The sequence below is a fragment of the Nematolebias whitei genome, chromosome 20 (assembly GCF_014905685.2).
Source record: "Nematolebias whitei isolate Nwh7 chromosome 20, NemWhi1, whole genome shotgun sequence".
Classification (NCBI taxonomy): Eukaryota; Metazoa; Chordata; class Actinopteri; order Cyprinodontiformes; family Rivulidae; genus Nematolebias; species Nematolebias whitei.
Window position 1 is genome coordinate 11,763,760 of NC_056517.1, and position 20,115 is coordinate 11,783,874.

The window sequence follows — 20,115 nt, forward strand, 5'->3', positions numbered from 1 at the left end:
GATCGGTGTTTTTTTCCCTCGGTTCTCCCCCCTGGAGCCAAGCCTGGTGGAGACACTTGGGGCAAAAGCTTCCAGGATGGACCGGCAACCTATGCCTCCAGGAAAGCAGGACCAGAGAGTGACAAAGCTCTCCAACCGAGCTTACCAGTGCACATCCCAGGTGGTTCGCAGCCAACAACAACATCGCTCTGCTGGCCTACAGCATCTCAAAGAGGCTGGTGGAAGCAGACCTGCTGGAGGAGACAAAGAGCTCTCTCTGTAAAGCCGCTGATGTCATCTTAAACATGTGCGCCACCTCTGTGGTCTGCCTGTCCCGCATCGCCGCCCGGATGACCATGATCCAGAGGATCACCTGGCTCCGCCTCTCACCATCCTTGTCCGAGAGGCTGCAGAAAGACCTGCTGGAGGGCCCCATCACCCCAGAGGCGCTGTTCGGGGCCAACTTCAGGACCATCCTTGAGAAATCGCAGAGGTCCAAGGAGGTCTCAGAGACTGTACACCATCTGGTGATGTCACAGTCCTCCTCTCACCCCTCTGGCCGCTGGAGGGACTGCCTTGGCCAGCAACAGCAGCAGAGGCGCTCCACAGCTGTGGCAGCGACTTCACGTTCCACTCCTCCGCCGGCCCCCTCCTCCAGGTAACAGATCCTTGAGGGGAATATATGTGTTTTTTGATGATGTATGTTTTGATATAAAACAGAAACACCTCTGAAAGTAAAGTTTCATCTGAGACTGTCAGATCAGCTGATCTCACAGCTGCCTCTTTACTTATATTCCCCACACAGAACGAGACAGGAACCTCGAAACAGCGTTTTAAACGGCACCACAGTAAATATCACAAAACACTCATCTGCCACGTCAGATAAATTATGCTTTTTTCAGCAGACGGAGTCCGGTAAAATCCCTCATTTTCAGCCAAAGCCCATTTTTTATTTCTGCTGTTTTCTGCCCACTCAGTGCAGCGGGAGTAAACATGTTTCTCCACAACAGCTGCAGCCTCCATCAAAATTGTCTCACTCAGAAAGTGCTCACGCCTCCTCTTAGTGTGCGCTGGCTCACCTCAGCTCTATGTGAGACCGCAGCTTGGGCCCAGCACAGAGGCACACATACAGCCCTTTTTTCTGTCGGAGCCCCCCCCCCCCCCCCTTGGGTTCCCCCTGGAGAATCTCCAGAGTGAGTGATGGCAGTAAGGCTTCTTAGTCTGGTTGACGTTCATGAGAAACATGACACAACATAAATGCGTGCCCGCTCTCCGAGCGTTACTCAGAGTGGCAGCGAGTGTGTTCCCTGGACACATGGACGGACCGTCTGATCAGCAGGGGTTACACGCTGCAGTTTGCAGCGCAACCCCCACTGTTCAGAGGGATTATAGAGACAGTTCTGTCTTCTCTAGAACAGAGCTCGTCTCTCCAGTCAGAAGTTCGGGAATTTCTGACGAAAAACGTGATTTCCAGAGTTCCCAACTGAGCTCGACCTGTTCATGTTCAGCGATTCAATAATGGGGAGACAATTTCACATGCTGACAAACAGCTACTGGAGAACTTCACCAGAACGACTGGTTTTCACCTCCATAGATCTGAAGAGCACATATTTACACATTTCCATCATTCTGAAACACCCCACTCACATTCTCGAAATGCGTGGAGATGGTTCTGCATTCATTACACATGGCAGGAATGCGAATTCTTTTTATCTGGATGATCTGCTCTTATCAGCTCGGTCCAGTTAGAAAGCAGTCGCACAGACCAAAACGCCAGTGTTACACGTGCTAAACCTGGGGTTTCTATAAACTGGGAAAAACTTCCGTTCGTCCGTCCCAGATGATTGTTTATCTGGAAGTGGAGCTAAACTCAACTACAATGAGAACCCGTTTATCACAGCTGAGAGCTAAAGCTCTATCAGCTCAGCTCTGCCGTGTCAAGCCCAGCTTCGCTGTGTCAGACCTTGCAGCATAGTGACCGTTCTGCCTGTCATGCGACTCCTGGGATGATGTTAGCAGCCCATATCGTGGTTCCGCTGGGCCTACTTCACGTGAGACGCCTTCAGAGATTGTTTGCTCACCTAAGCATAGATCATGTGTGCCAGAAGAGGCGGATTATCTTTGTGCCCCCCTCCGTGAGAACTGATCTGAATCACTGGGGAAACCCCCTCATTCTGTCAGAGGGAGTTCCCATCAGCAGGCTTACGTCACACATCTCAGTTTTCACAGACGTGTTCCTGTCAAGCTGGGAGAAATGTGTCTTACCCAAACAGTGAGAGCACAGTGGCTGGACCACGTCACTTCTCATAAATGCGCTAGAATGTTTTCACAGTCTGAAATGTGACTCAGCATTTTGCCCCCCTTCTGCGGGATCAGCATGTTCTGATCCACAGACGACAAAGTGACGGCAGCTTACATAAACCGTCAGGGAGGCATGCGCTCAGCCCAACTGTTACGCTTCGCAAAACAGCTATTGTGTTGGGCACACAAAAACCTGCTCTCCATCAGAGCAGTGTACATTCCCAGCGTCCTGAACAGGGGAGCGGATATCATGTTGAGGTGTGGTCCCTGCCACAGAGACTGGAGCCCCCCTCCCGAGCTAATCTCTCGGATTTGGAACAAGTTCAGCTGAGATGCAGTGGATCTGTCCGCCACACGGGAGAACGCCCAGTATCATTTATGGTTCTCACTGAGCCCACGAGATGACCCACAGTTTGGAGTGGACGCCTTCACTCACAGCCTGTGGCCAACAGTGCTCCTTTATGCGCTTATATCAAAGTGGACAGCTATTCAGCGCTGGTGCACGGAGAAAGGTGTAGAGGCCATCTCATGTTCACTAGGTGGCATGCTGTCCTTTCTGCAGCAGCTGATGGACAGAGATTTTGCGTTCAGCACAATTAAAAATTATGCTGCAGCTATTTCTTCCTGTCACGAGAGCTTCGATGACAGAACAGTTTTTAATCACCCGTTGATGAAGCGTTTCCTGAAAGGTGTACAGAGACACAGACCTGTGTCACGCCCACTAGCTCCACAGTGAGACCTAATGATGGTCCTGCACGCTCTGTTCAAAGCTCCTTCTGAGCCTTTAGATCAGGTTTTACTTAAATTTCTGTCATTTAATACAGCCCTGCTGTTAGCTCTGACGTTGGCAAAGAGAGTGAGTGGTTGTCTGCTCTCTCTGTTACTCCCTCATGTCTCAGAATTCAAGCTGACGGCAGTTCAGCTGTACTACATTTTAACCCTGCTCTGAAAAACATCACAAGCTCATTCAGATCGAGAGTGATAACCTTGGATGGGTTTTATCCTCTTTCTCATAATTCTGAGGAGGAAGCAACATCTCACCTCCTTCTGTCCCATGCGCACATTTTTCATGTTACGTGGCGCACACATTGCCGCACTGCGCCGCTTTCAGCGTATGTTCGTGCATTACAGGGACAGGTCTTCAGGATGTCCTCTATCCACCCAGCGCCTCTCACACTGGTTGTGTGGGGCTATTTCCGAAGCTTACAGTTCATCTGGACTGGATCCTCCAGAGAATCTCAGTGCCTTCCACCAGAGGGTTTTCATCCTCCATGGCTTTACATGGAGGGATGACAGCTCTGGGCCACACTGGTTCCTAAATGGCTGAAGAAACAAGCTATTTGGGAGCCGATTACCCGGTCTCACCATAATTTATATGGACCGGGGGTGAGGCCCACACAGCAGGTGGGTGTGGACTAAAGTTTTCTGTGCTGCGCTGCGCATGAAGGGATAAACCCATAGCCTTTAAGGGCTGCGCCTATACTCATAGAATCTGGGGTTATAGTCCATAACCAACGTTATTGATAGTATCACTCAGCCCCCTGTGAATAGTAAACAGCCATCATTGTGCTAATGATGCATCGTTCGGCTGATGGTCCTTCTTGATCATGTGAGCAGCTGGTTCTGGCTGTCAGCAGCAAACTGGTTGATCCACTATGAGAAGGTGCTATTTATCAGAGTGAGATGAATACAGCACCTCAGACTGAAGAAGTCTTTCGGATGAAAGCCGAAACGTTTCTACTTTTTTTTTTTTTTTTTGCTTTGTTTTGTTTATTGAATGTCCAGAGGACCAAATTGAACTTTTTTTAGATTTTTCTACCTAGATTATTGAGCATGCATCAGGATGTTAGAAGCATTGTCCTACTAGCAGCATGGTGCTGTTAGTAGCATGGTCCTACTAGCAGCATGGTGCTGTTAGCAGTGTGGTTCTTTTAGCAGCATGATGATAATAACAAGTGCGGCATCCATCCATCCATCCATCCATTTTCTTTACCCGCTTATTCCATTTCGGGTCACGGGGGTCGCTGGTGCCCATGTCCAGCAATCACTGTGCGAGGGGCGGGGTACACCCTGGACGGGTCGCAAGTCCATCACAGGGCCACATAGAGACAAACGAGACAAACAAACATTCACTCTCTCATTCACACCTAGGGACAATTTAGAGTTACCAATCAGCCTAACATGCATGTTTTTGGTCTGTGGGAGGAAACCAGAGTACCCGGAGAAAACCCACGCATGCACGGAGAGAACATGCAAACTCCACCCAGAAAGGCCCCTGGACCGGGGTTTGAACCAAGGACCTGCTCGCTGAGAGGCAGCAGCTCTACCAGTTGCGCCACCGTGCTGCCCACAAGTGCGGCAAAGGATGACAATTGCCCTCCAAAACTGCATCCGGCAGAAACAGAACATTCAAAGTTCTCCACGGAACAGAACTGTTCCATAGAGTTTGCAGGGAGATGGAGGACCATAGAGATGGCTCCCATGACAGAGGGCTGTGGTAGCTCAGTGGGCTGTGGTTGTGTCAGAAAGGACATTCGGTATAAAAGCAATTCACAAGTCTTCGTGTGGGGTGACCCCTGAAGAAGGGACCAGCTGAAAGAAGAAAAAAAATCATGTTCAACACATGCACCAACAGACAAATAAATGAACGGATGTATGGACTGAAAGTACTGTATTTCAAGTCCCCCCTTTTGATTTTTCAAAGGACAAAAACCTTTACATTGCTGTCACTTTGATATTATGTTTTATTTTTTACATCAAAGTCTACAGTTACAGTGAGGACTGTTAGTGTTCAGTGCTATCAGGAGGGCACTTCACTGTTCTCATAATCATATCCATCCATCTATCCATCCATCCATCCATCCATCCATCCATCTATCATCTTTACCTGCTTCTTCCTTTTCAGGTTGCGGGGGTCACTGGTGCCCATGTCCAGCAATCACTGTGCGAGGGGCGGGGTACACCATGGACGGGTTGCAAGTCCATCACAGGGACACATAGAGACAAATGAGACAAACAACCATTCACTCTCTCACTCACACCTAGAGACAATTTAGAGTTACCCATCAGTCTAACATGCATGTTTTTGGTCTGTGGGAGGAAATTGGAGTACCCAGAGAAAACCCATGCATGCACAGAGAGAATATGCAAACTCCACCCAGAAAGGCCCTCGGACCGAGATTTGAACCGGGGACCTGCTCACTGAGAGGTAGCAGCTTTACCAGTTGCGCCACCGTGCTGCCCCTCAATTCAATTCAATTCAGTTTATTTATATAGCACCAAATCACAACAAAAGTTGTCTCAGGGCACTTTACAGGAACATTCACATACATATAAAAGCCAGTTAGTAAAGTTTATCTAAGGAAGCAGCAGACAGGAACTCCAGTCCATCACAGGGACACAGAGACAATTTAGAGTCACCAATCAGTCTAACATGCATATTTTTGGGATGTGGGAGGAAACTGGAGTACCTTGAGAAAACCCACACATGCGTGGAGAGAACATGCAAACTCCCCCAGAAAGGTCCCCCAGCTGGGATTTGAACTGGGGCGACCAGGACGCTGAGAGGCGACAGCTCTTCCAACTGTTGCACCGTGCTGCCCCCATAATCATTTAGATAGTTTAAAATGAACAATGTTTATGGAGCAAATTCCATTTCAAGAAACAGACTAATGAGCTAAAGGCTAGTCCAAACAAGGCTAAGACCAAAGTGGATTGCTGCCATACCATTAAGTCATGTAATGCAAAACTAACTGCAACGTTAATGTTTTTAAAATGGCTTTTGTATAAGCTACTAAGGCATTTTAAACAGTGATGTTGTTTTAAAGCCAACAACAATCCACTTCATTCTGCTCTAAAACTAACCATTAGGTCATCAACCTGGTCAGAACTAAAGATCCACAATGCAAAGTTTAAAACCAAAACTAGAAAGGAACTATATCAAATGGTGCTGTTGGAAAGTGTTTACCTCGTTAGAGTTCCAGATGTACTAATGTTCTGAAATGCAGGTGCCCACTCAATGCAAATGAAGCATTTGACTAATTCTGCTGAAAAGCAAGTGGAAGCTTGATTTGCTTGATTGACCTTCATCAGTCTGGCTGTTAGTGATGCGCAATACGGCAAAATTAGCTAGAAATCTAATTCTGAGTAAGGACAGGGCCAGTAACACCAATAATACATTTTTAAAATTTATTTAACCTTTATTGATAGAGGTTAGTCTCACTGAGTCATGAGAACTCATTTTCAAGACAGACATGTTTTAGACTGACAACATAATAAAGTACAGACAACAATATACTACAATAAAAAGCAATTAAAATAAAAACAGTGTTATAAAAACAATAAAATCAAAGTGCCATATAAACAAGGTAAAATTATAAAAACAAGAACATATTTGCTTAGATTTTTACTTGACCTTATCAAATGTTTAAAATCCCTTAAATAAATCAAAGTGGACAGCTTTGGTTCTTGTTGCAAGGTGTTCCAGGTTGTAGGAGCAGAGTAAGAAAAGGCCTTTTTGCAGAGTTCAGTCCACACTGATGGAATGCTGCAGGTAATGAAGGCCTGAGAGCGCATGCTGTAACTGCACTGATGATGTGAGATGTGGGAGGAGATATAAGAAGGGAGCCGACCAGACCTCAGGGCTATGTATTTGGCCCTCTTCTCTGTTTTTACTTCCTCTTTGTTCTGTTCGCCAGCGTTGCCGTCCATTTTATGCTGATGACACACAAATCTACATGCTGCTAAAATAAGAAAATCTGTATTTTACGTGGGCTCCCAGTTTGTTTCTGTATTGATTTTAAAGTTCTTCTGTTTGTAAACGTTTTCATGATCCACAGTAACCGTTTGACCTGCAGCTGTACGTTCTCTTTGGTCTGAAGGTCTTAAGGTCAGGGAGGAAGTTCAGAGGTGACCGGGTGTTCTCAGACACTGCCCAGACAAGCCGATTCACTTCCTGTTTTTAAATCTTCTTAAAAAATATAAATTTTCTCTTTAGCTTTTCAGTTGGAGATTATGGCTTTTATTTAATTAGCTGGTTTTGTTTGATCTAGTAGTTTTTATTCTTGTTTTACATTTCTTTTATCAGTGTTATTGCCAAAGTGCTTTATAAATAAATTTGTGTTGAATAATTGTAACTTTTGGAGCCAACCCAAATCAAGATGGCCACCAACAGCTAAGTGACCTCAAACACCAGATACTCAACAGTGAAAGCTGAAACTAGACATTTACAATCTGTTAGTTTCCTAAAGGGAGAACAGTGAGTTACTGTATGCATTATCATTATAATGCCAAATATGAATATGGTTCCCTGAAGGTGAAGAAAGAAGGTTTAAAAAGTGTGCTTGATAAAGCGCTGATGATAAGAACTGGATCTGAAGTTTATGCATGCATGTATGATTAAAACGGCCTTAGAGTGAACGTTTCATCTCCTGTTGGCAGTGTTGTAGTCAAGACCACCTAACTCGAGACCGAGACAAGACCAAGACTTTTGGGGGCCGAGACCAAATAGAGACCAAGACCGTGGGAGAGCGAGACCAAGTCGGGACCAAGACCTCAAGTCTTGGAGCTTAGTCTTTTCACAGATTATCTGTCTTATACTATACTGTAATTGTCAGGATCAGCTGGACAGGAACGAACCCAGTTATGCAGACAGGACTCAACTCGGCAGATACAAAAATAAATATCTTTAATGATAAAAAATAAAAAGGTAACAAAACAATAAGCTGACGTGGCAGCAAAACTTACATGGACTCAGGAAGCTCAGGGAGAAACTCACAAGACGCAGGAAACATGAAGACCCAAACGAATACGACCCGACAAAGGAACAACACAGGACAGGAGGTTTATATACAAGGACAAGACAAGACGTGATTACAAACAGCAGGTGTGACGAGACAAAGGTGGCAACAATTAAACTGACGAGGAAACACTAGGGAAACACAGACACAAACAGAAACAGCAAAAGGTGCCATCCTTACAGTAATGACATATTGACAGTTTTAACAAATATGTAAAAAACATGTAACTTTTATAAAAACAATATTTTTTACAAGTTACATACTGCAACTTTAAGTTTGCTTTTGAATGAATGTATCAGCTTTTATAAATTTTCAAAGATAACAAAGAATTCAGACATGCTGTGGTTTTTGCACAATAATTTTCATGTCAGGTGACCCACTGACACAAAACCTGTTAAACTACTCTACTAGACCTGACAGACGAGGCACCCTCATTCAGTTCTCATGTTAAAGCATTTTCTAATTTTACATAATTTATTTGTTCAAAAATCATGTTTTTTTGCTCAATATCTAATTAGAAAATAATTTAAAAAGAGATATAAATATGATGTTTTGTGTGTCAGGTCTATTAGAGTAGTTTAACATTAATTTTGTGTCAGTGGGTCAAATGATGTAAAACATATTAATTTTTGTTTCTGAAGAGTGTTTGGTTTGGTAATTTGTTGACGGTCCCTAAGTGAACCATTACGTCTCGGAGGAGGGGCAGACTGAGCGCAGCTGACTGAAATCAGACTGTCTCCTTCGGATTGAACAAGAGGAACACACCGCTGAAGCCACGGAGCTCAAATGTCCAACGTCCAATGTAAAATTAATTTCACCACGGTAGAGAGTTGAGACTCCAGCATAGCACAAACTGTTCAGAAACAATTGGAAATGAGAAATAAAAAGCTTTTTTATTAACTGATTAAGTCGTGTTTTAGACTGCTTATTGCTAGTGAATCTATTCTGACCCAAAGTTCAGCCGTGACTAGTTCTGAATGAGGCTTTACAGCAGACAGCCCCTCTCTTCCAGGTACTGCCTACTGACGCAGAATCTTTTAGTGGCATGCAGTACTGGACTATACCGGCTTACTTTCACCCCGATTGCGACATTACATTCTGTTGTCTGTATTGTTCTGTTGGTACAGAACCATGTGTGAGTGAAAGGGGGTGGGCATGACAGCTGCAACAAAAGCATGTATTCAGCAATGAGTCACGTTATCGCTTGGATTTGAACCAGTAAGTTTTGCATCCAATAAAACAAGATGTTAACAAATAAACTGGACAACATTCTGGCAATTGAGTGAAATTTCCACAGTTGTGGTCTTGACTGATCTTGAAATAAAATCCCGAGTCCTCAATGTCCGAGACCGAGACCAAATGCAGTCGAGTCCAAGACAAGACCAAGACCATCAAAAAGTGGTTTTGAGACCAGTCTCAAGACCAAGACTGGTTTTGAGTAGTACAACACTACCTGATGGTGACATAGTTTTGAAACTGAGCTCAGGAGTAACGTCACCGCAAAATTCATGAAACTTTTATTTAAACAGATAACTCACATTGAGCCTCAAAGACTCATTTACAAGTGAGACTTGTTTGGACAGACAAAAACAGTGGTTAACTGGACACATGTAGGAGTTGGAGGCGAAAAAAATTCCTATCAGACATTTTTTTTTCCTGCCCGAGAAAAAAACCCCTCTAATAATAAAAAAACACCTTGCACAAACAATCACATATTTACGTAGACAGTCTGCAGACGGGGGAGACGAGAGCGGTCATCAATGTTCATAGATGTTCTTGAGGTCACTGTAAGAGTTCTGCTAAGGATGGAATAATCAATCAATGTCCTCCGGTGAGATCCATAAACATTCTAGAGGGATGTCGAGGAATGGCCAAGAATAACGTCTATGAGAATCCAAGAGTTCTGAAATGATGACACAAGTTTATCAGCTGGTTTCATCTGGTTATCAGTTGGAAATTCCTCAGGGAGGGGGTGTGGTAAGCGTCAGATCACATGTTCTCCAGGCAAATTCAGATAAGATGGCCTTCAAGGCCAGCCAAGGGAGCCAAATTCAGATAAACACACAGTTGTTTTGGGGACAGGCAGAACTTAATGACATCTACCTTGAGTTTGTGTTGGTCGACTCGGTTCCGAAATGTCCAAATTACATGGCCACACTGATGGAACGTGACTGAGTAAAATCCCCAAGATCTGATCCATTCAGCCCAAAGCATTTGAGTCCGGGTACTCGAGACACGAACCGAGCCATCATAAAGGCAAGCAGCGTGATCGGGTCCAAATTGTTGCCGACGACTTCCTTGATTGTAGATAAAACCAGCAAACAGCCAAATCTAAAAAGCAGGAACCAGTTATCGTAAATCCAATTAAATATGCGTCCTTAAAATCCACAAATGGCAGCAGAGATAGACACATCATCAAGTCTTCCAGTCGATGAGATATCCAGCTGCGTGCGTGCCAACAGGGCAAATCAGCTCGCCTAAAGCCTGTCTTCTCTTCAAAGAAAATGTTGTAAATTGAGTTGAGAGACCAAATGATCAAAACAAGTCCATAATTATGGTTCGGAAGATATGAAAAGAAGCTCAAAAGCAGTTTCACAGACAGACAGATTAGCAAAGCAAAGCGGGGAGGGCGGGGAGAAGTATCCTATCTCGGTGAGAGCAAGTGGTGAAGTGATGAAAAGTCTGGTTAAACGTTATAAACTCCCTGGAAAGTCCTCCGTGTTATGGAAAGACAGTCTAGCTAACTGATTCTGCATAATACTGTTTTGGGAATGGCGGTAATGTTTGATTTGCTCCGGAATGACTTGCCAAGTATTTTGAGCAAAGTTACTGAAAAGACATAAAAAGGCTCTGAATAGCTTAGTCGGAGTGGTTGCTTAGCAACGCGGTGTTACGACGTAAGAAGTGTTCACAGTTCCATCTTTATTCCTGTGTTTTAAAACACTACAGAAGTGTTTTGGAAGCCTCAGTGTTTTTTTTTTTTTTTTCTGATGTCAATCTGAGTTCTCAGATTTAACCGTGAGGTTTTTGCGTTGGAAACTGGGCATAAATAGTATTTAAGTCTGTTTTTCTTCAGGAGGCTACAAGCTAAAAGCTACGTCCGGCTTGCCGTAAATTGTCGGTGCTTGTAGGACGGTCAGTCCAAACAGCAATCAGAACAAAGGTGGGGAGACTATGGCCATCCGATTGTATCATTAATAGCTGATGAAGATTCTCAGTCATCCAGGACATGGTAAATTCAAACAAGTTCAAGAAAAAACAAAGTATAAAGTATAATAAATAAAGTCCAGTTGTTTTTATCGTGAACGTTTTTGAATTTGTCATTACAGCCAAGTTTACCTATTACATGATACAATGGCATGCCATACTTCTACTACTACTCTGCTGCCATCAAGTGGCTGAAAGTGATACTGTTCAAATTGTTTTTTTCAGTCAGAATGAATGAAAACGGTCATCCATCCATCCATCCATCCATCCATCCATTATCTTTACCCATTTATTCCATTTTGGGTCACGGGGGTCGCTGGTGCCCATGTCCAGCAATCACTGTGTGAGGGGCGGGGTACACCCTGGACGGGTCGCAAGTCCATCACAGGGCCACATACATGTAGAGACAAACGAGACAAACAACCATTCACTCTCTCACTCACACCTAGAGACAATCAGCCTAACATGCATGTTTTTGGTCTGTGGGAGGAAACCGGAGTACCCGGAGAAAACCCATGCATGCACGGAGAGAACATGCAAACTCCACCCAGAAGGCCCCTGGACCGGGGTTTGAACCAGGGACCTGTTCGCTGAGAGGCAGCAGCTCTACCAGTTGCGCCACCGTGCTGCCCCGAAAACGGTCATATCTCAGCCCAAAATTGGTTCATAAATATGGTCAAAAAAATCCATAAATATGTCGCTCCGGCCTATAAATTGTAGGGCATGTAAATTATGCAAAAAATCTGCGACCTATAGGACAGAAAATACAGTAATTTTTTTCCCAACTGTACTGTTATGTCGTTTGAGAGATTATAGATTTTTTTTAATGACACATTATTTATTAATTTACATTTCTCCAGTCTTTTTTTTTTTTTTTTTTTAATAATCAACCTGAATGCTGATCACATTTCTCAGTGACTGTCTCTTAATAGCATGCCGGGGGTGCTTGTGTTTGCAGCGCCGTGTGTGTAAATTGTGAATATTGGCTTGCTAAATTTACAACTTCTGGATGAAACCTTTAAAACATTTTACCTCTCAAATCTGTGAAAGAAGTACAAATGCTGTGAATTTTTTTAAATATATTCTCAAAAAAACTCATTATAAAAAACACACCTAAGTAAGGCTGGTATTTAATTATTATTTATATATATATATATATATATATATATATATATATATATATATATTATTTTGCCTTGACTGGTCTCTGACACTTTAATAAGGCAATTATAGAGTAATTACTTTAACCAGTGGCATTAGGGAACATTATCTTCATTTTCAGCTAAAATAACATCAAATCAGTCATAAGTGAATTTCAGTATCTAATCAGCCGCTCATTATGCGCTGTAGCTGCATGATTCATGCAACTGTCAGCAAAAAATCAATTAGCACTACGAGACAACCAAAAAAGTAAAACATTGTCCCAAACATGCCAGATAAAGCTGTCGTTTTGGCGCGTTTCTGTGTTTAGGCAATCCTTAATGATGTATTTAGGTGACTGTAGACTGAGTGAAACAAAAGCTTCAAAGTCACAGGAGCGCCGTGGAAGAGCAAGTGCCGGGGAATCTTTCCTCTTCCAGTGAATGGAACTGATAAGTGGAAACGCTGTCTTCTCCCCCGAGTTAGCTGGTGCAGCAAGGTCAGGTGAATGTGACCAGGACGCATTATCAGCTGAAATCTGTCGAGCGACATGAGCCAACTGAGCCTGACAGAAATCTGTCCACTCAGACAGACATTTTGGAGAACTTTGGAGGCAAACGGTTGTAATAGTTATTCAGGACAAAACAGACCTAAAGGCCCTTGAAAGAAACACTTCCTCATCACAACAATTTGTTACCTAATGAAGAAATGAGTGTTTAAAAAGGAGCCCTTCCAAAATCAGCAGATGACTTTTTGAAAACTGCACTTCCAGGTCGTATAGCCTGAACACCAGACAGATCATAAACGAGAGCTGATTATCAAAAACTGACAGTTTTACAGAACTTGATACAAATTTTTTGAAAAATATTTATGCCATGGTGTGTCAGAGCCAGTGGTGGAGAAAGTACTCAAACACTGTACTTAAGTAAAAGTACAAATAAACAGACAAAAATGCACTCTAGTAAAAGTAGAAGTACCACATTAACGTTTTTACGTAAGTAAAAGTAAGTAAGTACTTGCTTTTTAAAGTACTTAAAGTATAAAGTACTTGCTGAATGTATTACCTAATGCAATGGTCTACAATATCATTAAGTGTGCCTACTGTATGTATATTTTCTGTAATACTTTAATAGTGTTGAGCCATTTTAATGAACAATGTTGCAGATAATACATGTTTTTATTGTGTTTACTCTGTGACACAGTTCACACTTGGACTTGTGATTATGTGCATCAGAATTTCAGAGATGACGTGCAGAGTTAAATGTCATTAAGCAAAATAAGAAAGAGGAATGATTTTACCTTTGAAAGTTTTTATTTAACACTTAACTGCAGTAAACACATTGAAGTAAAAGTTGTCTTCTTGAAAAAAGGAGCATTAGACACAACTAACAAAGGAACAGACTCTGATCATTTCAACTCCAGTTTGTCATCAACTCTAGTTAAAATACTGTCTAGTCGACCTTGTAATGGGCCAATAGTGAACAATATTTTAACTTCCTGACAACATTTTCAAAACTTGGACCCGAGTGTCGAGACATTTGGAGACATCTCTTGTCTCCTGTCCTAACATCATGAACTGACACATTTTAATATTGCAGCAAGAATTTATTGTTCAAATTCAGAAGAAGTTGGTTTTCAAAATTTTTTGAGTCTAGTCTGGCTCTTTAGGGAGAGAGAATCTGTCCTGCTGTACTGAACAGTCTTTCAATAGTCTTTCAATAGTCTTTCAATAATCTTTCAATAGGCTTTCAATAAGGCCAGGCGGGATACGTATCTTCTGGCGGACTCTCTGCAGTGGAATTCATTTTTGGTGTGTTAGCGGTGCTGTGGGTGCGCCCAGCTCAATGACATATATACTAGTCAAGTCAAGTCACATTTATTTATATAGCACATTTAAAACAGTAACTGTTATCAAAGTGCTTAGAATATATGTCATTGGTCAAGCTCTTCTTGAAGGTGGGTCTAACATTACCTGCCCACTTTGCAGTGATTCAATGAACCAACTCCCCTCTCACCATCGGGTACTTTCAAACTATCCATCCATCCATCCATTTTCTTTACCCGTTTATTCCATTTTGGGTCACGGGGGTCGCTGGTGCCCATGTCCAGCAATCACTGTGCGAGGGGCGGGGTACACCCTGGACAGGTCACAAGTCCATCACAGGGCCACACAGAGACAAACGAGACAAACAACCATTCACTCTCTCACTCACACCTAAGGACAATTTAGAGTTACCAATCAGCCTAACATGCATGTTTTTGGACTGTGGGAGGAAACCGGAGTACCCGGAGAAAACCCACGCATGCACGGAGAGAACATGCAAACTCCACCCAGAAAGGCCCCTGGACCGGGGTTTGAACCAGGGACCTGCTCGCTGAGAGGCAGCAGCTCTACCAGTTGCGCCACCGTGCTGCACTTTCAAACTAATGAACAAATTAAAAAAACGCAACGTGAATGTAACGTGTAACACAACACATTATATAAATGTAGTGTAGTAGAAAATACAGATACTTAATGTAAAATGTAGAGGAGTAAAAGTCAAAATACCCACATTTAACTCAACTTTAGAAAGTGCAAATACATAAAAAATGTACTTAAGTACAGTAACGAAGTATTTGTACTTAGTTACATCCCACCACTGGTCAGAACCACACCGAAGGAAAAAACAACAAAAAAAGAAAAAACAGACAGATTTAAAAGCCAGTGTTATTGACAGAACATCAGCTTGCGATTGTGAAACCTGCTGTGTTCCTGATTCCATATATTAGTATATTATATATATTATAATATTAGTTATATTTGTTAATCCATCCATTATCCCGTTTATTCCATTTTTGGGTCACGGGGGTCGCTGGTGCCCATGTCCAGCAATCACTGTGTGAGGGGCGGGGTACACCCTGGACAGGTCACAAGTCCATCACAGGGCCACATAGAGACAAACAACCATTCACTCTCTCACTCACACCTAGGGACAATTTAGAGTTACCAATCAGCCTAACATGCATGTTTTTGGTCTGTGGGAGGAAACCGGAGTACCCGGAGAAAACCCACGCATGCACGGAGAGAACATGCAAACTCCACCCAGAGGGCCCCTGGACCGGGGTTTGAACCAGGGACCTGCTCGCTGAGAGGCAGCAGCTCTACCAGTTGCGCCACCGTGCTGCCCATATATTTGTTAATACGACATTCTATGTGAGGGTTATGGACAAACTTTTATTGTGTGTACTATTATTAATGAAAAGAGTCTCAAACACATTCAGTGAGTACTTATCTCAAATTTTTTTTTCTAAAAACCTAATCATTACCAAAAAAGTTTGCATTATTCTTTTTAATAAAAGATAGCATGTATTTGAGACTTAAGGCTGCTACATTCTCTGTGCAACCTAAGATATTTGTTTATACTCATGTGATTGTGAAGCATTTTATACTCAAAAATAAACTGCAGAACTGAAGTCCTGGTAAGCCCCTCCCAATGCAGCACCGACGTTTTCTAAGCTCCTCCCACCACAACATTGAAGTCCTGGTAAGCTCCTCCCACCGCAGCACTGAAGTCCTATTTAGCTCCTCCCACTGTAGCATATGTCACAAGCAAACAGAATCTGCACAGTGACAGCACAGCTGGCAGAGGTAGATGTTTATTTTAGATTGATGATGGAGGATCTGAAGAAGGACAGTCTGGTTTTTCTGCTGTTAATCCAGGAGAAGTGCTAATTTGCATATTTGTCAAAGAGATGCTACCGATTTTGGACAGCATACAATAACAAGTGAACGTGGAGAACATGTCCCTTTGCTGCTCGGCTGAGGTGTACTTCCACCTTCGTGTCTGCAATGTTTCCTGCATGCACGTATGTGGTTCTGGAGGGCTGAGGTCGTTATTATCATCCCACTGCTAATCTTAGCAGCGTGATGATAATGTTAGAATCTAAAAAAGTTAAATCTGGTCCTCTGGACATTCAAAAAAACAAAACAAAGCAAAACAACAAAAATGTAGAAACGTTTCATCTTTCATCCAAAAGACTTACTCAGTCTGAGGTGCTGTTTTCAGCTCAGTCTTATAAAAAGCACCTTCTCAGAGTGGATCAACCAGTTTGTTGCTGACAACCAAAACCAGCTGCTCACATGATCAAGAAGGACCATCAGCCTAACAATGGATCATTAGCACACTGATGGCTGTTTACTATTCACAGGGGGCTGAGTGATATTAGCAATAACTGCATTGTAAGAGGGGGACAGTTAAAGGCCTCCACCCCTGTTTAATGATGGACTATTTCTTTTCACAAAGATGGCCTCTTTTACTCCTCTCTAACCATCGTCCTCTCTATCCAGGATGTGAACATCTTCATCCCTGAAAGAGTGATCGCTGGCCTGGAGATGAGTGTAGACCGCAGAGTCCTGGCCTGATGATGTTGATCTTCTGTGCTGGGCCATCCTTTTGGCCAGTGGCTGTTTAGTTTCCCCGATGTAAGACTGATCACAGCCCTCCTGACACTGAACAGCATACACAACATTACTCTGTTTGTGTCGGGGGACTGGATCTTTCAGATGAACCAATCTTTGCCGTAATGTATTTTGGGGTTTAAAAGCCACTGGGACGTTGTGTTTAGAAAATAAACGTCTCAGTTTCTCTGATACTCCCTCACCATATGGAATGACCACTGGTCTGGGTCTGGGTTCCTTCTTTTCACCTGATGGCTGACTTGAGTCTTGTTTGGGTTTCTTCTTTGCTTTCAGGAAGGCCCAGTTAGGATATCCACATTGCTCTACAGCCTGTCTTGTGTGGGATTTCTCCTTCTGCCTGGCTCCTGAGCTAGTGGGGACGCTGTCTGCTCTGTGGTACAGAGTCCTGGCGACTCCTAACTTGTGCTCCAAAGGGTGATGGGAGTCAAACTGCAAATACTGGTCTGTGTGGGTGGGTTTGCGGTACACCTCGGTTTTCAAATGTCCTCTATCAGAGACTGAGACCTCACAGTCCAAGAAAGCCAAACTGCCATTTTTTACATCTTCTCGTGTGAACTTGATGTATTTATCCACAGAGTTGATGTGGTCAGTAAAATGTTGGACTTCCTGAGATTTAATTTTAACCCAGGTGTCATCAACATACCTGAACCAATTACTTTGGTGGTGTCCCTGAAAAGGACATCATGGCTCTCTTTTCTACCTCCTCCATGTACAGGTTGGCAACAATAGGAGAAACTGGAGACCCCATAGCACATCCATGTTTCTGCCTATAATATTGCTCCCATATGTGAAGTAGGTTGACTGCAGGCACAGTTTCAAGAGTTGACACAGTTGTTCTGTGGAAAACGTGGTCCTGCCCACCAAGTTCAAGTGACAAATCAACATCTGCAACCAGTTTCTTCAGATCTGCTGTAAGACAGACTGCTACCAGAGATCCTTCCTGCCCACAGCCATCAGCATCTAGAACAACTCTTTAATGAAATGATGAGTTACAACATTTAATTTCCCTTTGGGATTAATAAATTATATTTGAATTGAATTGATTAAGAAGAAAATACATAATTTTTTTAATTTGCTTGTCCAAGGCAGCTCGGAGTGATGGATCCTGTCGAGTTAAGAGAGCAATTTTGTCCACCACCAGGCATCAAGGCATATCCACGGGGTGGACAATGATGGCATAGTTTTCTCATATCATTGGAGTGGCCATTTTACATACATATATATGGTGGTGGCCATCTTAGACTTTGACATGGAAACCCCATTTTTGACAGGGAACAGTTTTTATACCAAGATGTAGCCACACACACATAGAAGAAAGCTCACAAGTTTTACATATAAACATGGCAGCAGTTATCTTGGAGTTTGACGTGGCAGCCTAAATTTAAAAAAGAACCTTTCCTACACCTAGATGTAGCCACACACCCAAATGGATGTCAGTACCTGAACATGAGTGGACAGACAGACAGACATATTTGGACCCCTCTTTGCTTCTTGACAGGGGACAAATACTGTATGTGCGTCTTTTTCCTGATGAAAGAGGTGATCAGCTAATAACTTTTTTATTTTTTGTTGTATAATTTCACGCATCAGAACCGGATGTCATTTTTCTGGTGGATAGGCATCGCAACAATTATATGTAAGGGGAACATGCCCCCTCATATATAATTGAACTGCAGCTGAATCTGCATAGTGTGAATATCTATTAAAACCAACTTTACCACAGTCTCTATTTACACAGGGAGAGCTGTTGGTCAGGCTACTTGCTGCTGTATCAAGTGTTTACTTATGTAGGTAAATGTAGCTGTATAACAATCTGTTAAAATATACAAAATATACCAGAATGAAGGAAATGGCATCTACTTTATTCAAAAATTGGGGGGGGGAGGACCCCCCCCCCCCACACACACACACACACACACACACTCATGCACACACTAGAGTTGCATTCGGGCGAATCAGACCCAACACAGCCTCAGCCCATAACCAAATTTTCTAAACCCCACCTGATCCGATCATTTAACTGTAAATACAGGCCCCAAAACTTTTTTTTTTTACCTCTATCAATCGGCCGGTTGGACCTGACTCCTCCTTAACAAGTAGATTAACATAATTTTATATTGTGCATTCTTATTTAGTTTTCTTTGTGCTGTATGATTTGTAAAACCATATTAAAAGCCTGAGACCGACCCGGCCCACTCATCAAGCACATTATTTTGGCCCAACCGAGGTCGAATTTTGGGTCAGTCCAGGCCAGGCCCAGGTTAGACATTGTAGCTCTACCCCCACCACCACCACATTCTGACACCAATGCACTGGTGGTTTGGTACAAATACATGTAATGGTAAACTCTCTAATGACTTACAGAAGTCACAATGGTGTTTATTAACAAAAAACAATACTTTCTTAATTATTTTAAAATAATCCAAACTTTCTTTTGGAGCTAATTGTTAGTCTTTTAATATCAACTCATTAATTTTGAGCTGTAATTAGTTGGCGATCAGTCTGATGATAAGACAGAATTATTCATCAGAGCATTGTTTTTAATAGTGTGATTATATTCAAATTCATCTCAGTGAGTGTAAATGTCTGTCATTTTAGAATAACATTCCTTCTTTTGTGACAACCCCCACACCTCCCCACCACCCTGAAATGCATCATACGTCATCTAGCTGGTGTTCATGTCTGTCTCAGTGCATGTGTGCATGCATGTTAAATGTGATGCTGTATACTTATTACCATTCATAAACTGGACGTTTGAAGTGAAATAGCGTTTAATGAGTCATTTGAAGTATCTGAATTGCAAAGGGAATGCAAAATGCCTTTGAAGGAGGAAATGCTACATTGCAATCAAACATTTCACTCCTACAAAGGTTAATGAATACTATTAGCCCAGCACCAATAAATTCAGACTTGTACATTCACAAGATGCATAAATTAGATAAAGAGCCCAAATCCAAAGCGTCATACTGGGGAAGGGAATATGTTTGTGAGAAACAAAATTGCACGCCTGTGGAAGGAACGGCATCTAAAGGGAGGCAATTTGACAAGGTTCAACAACTAGAAGTTAGTATTTTTCAACAACTTCTACATGATTTGTGATGCAAAGCGGTGCTTATCTGCCTAAATATTTATTGGTTTAAAAATATGTGATTAACATATATTTACAAAATCTGTTCCTAATTGTAACTCATCTGGAAGTGTATTAATGGAATTTATTACCAAACTGAGTAA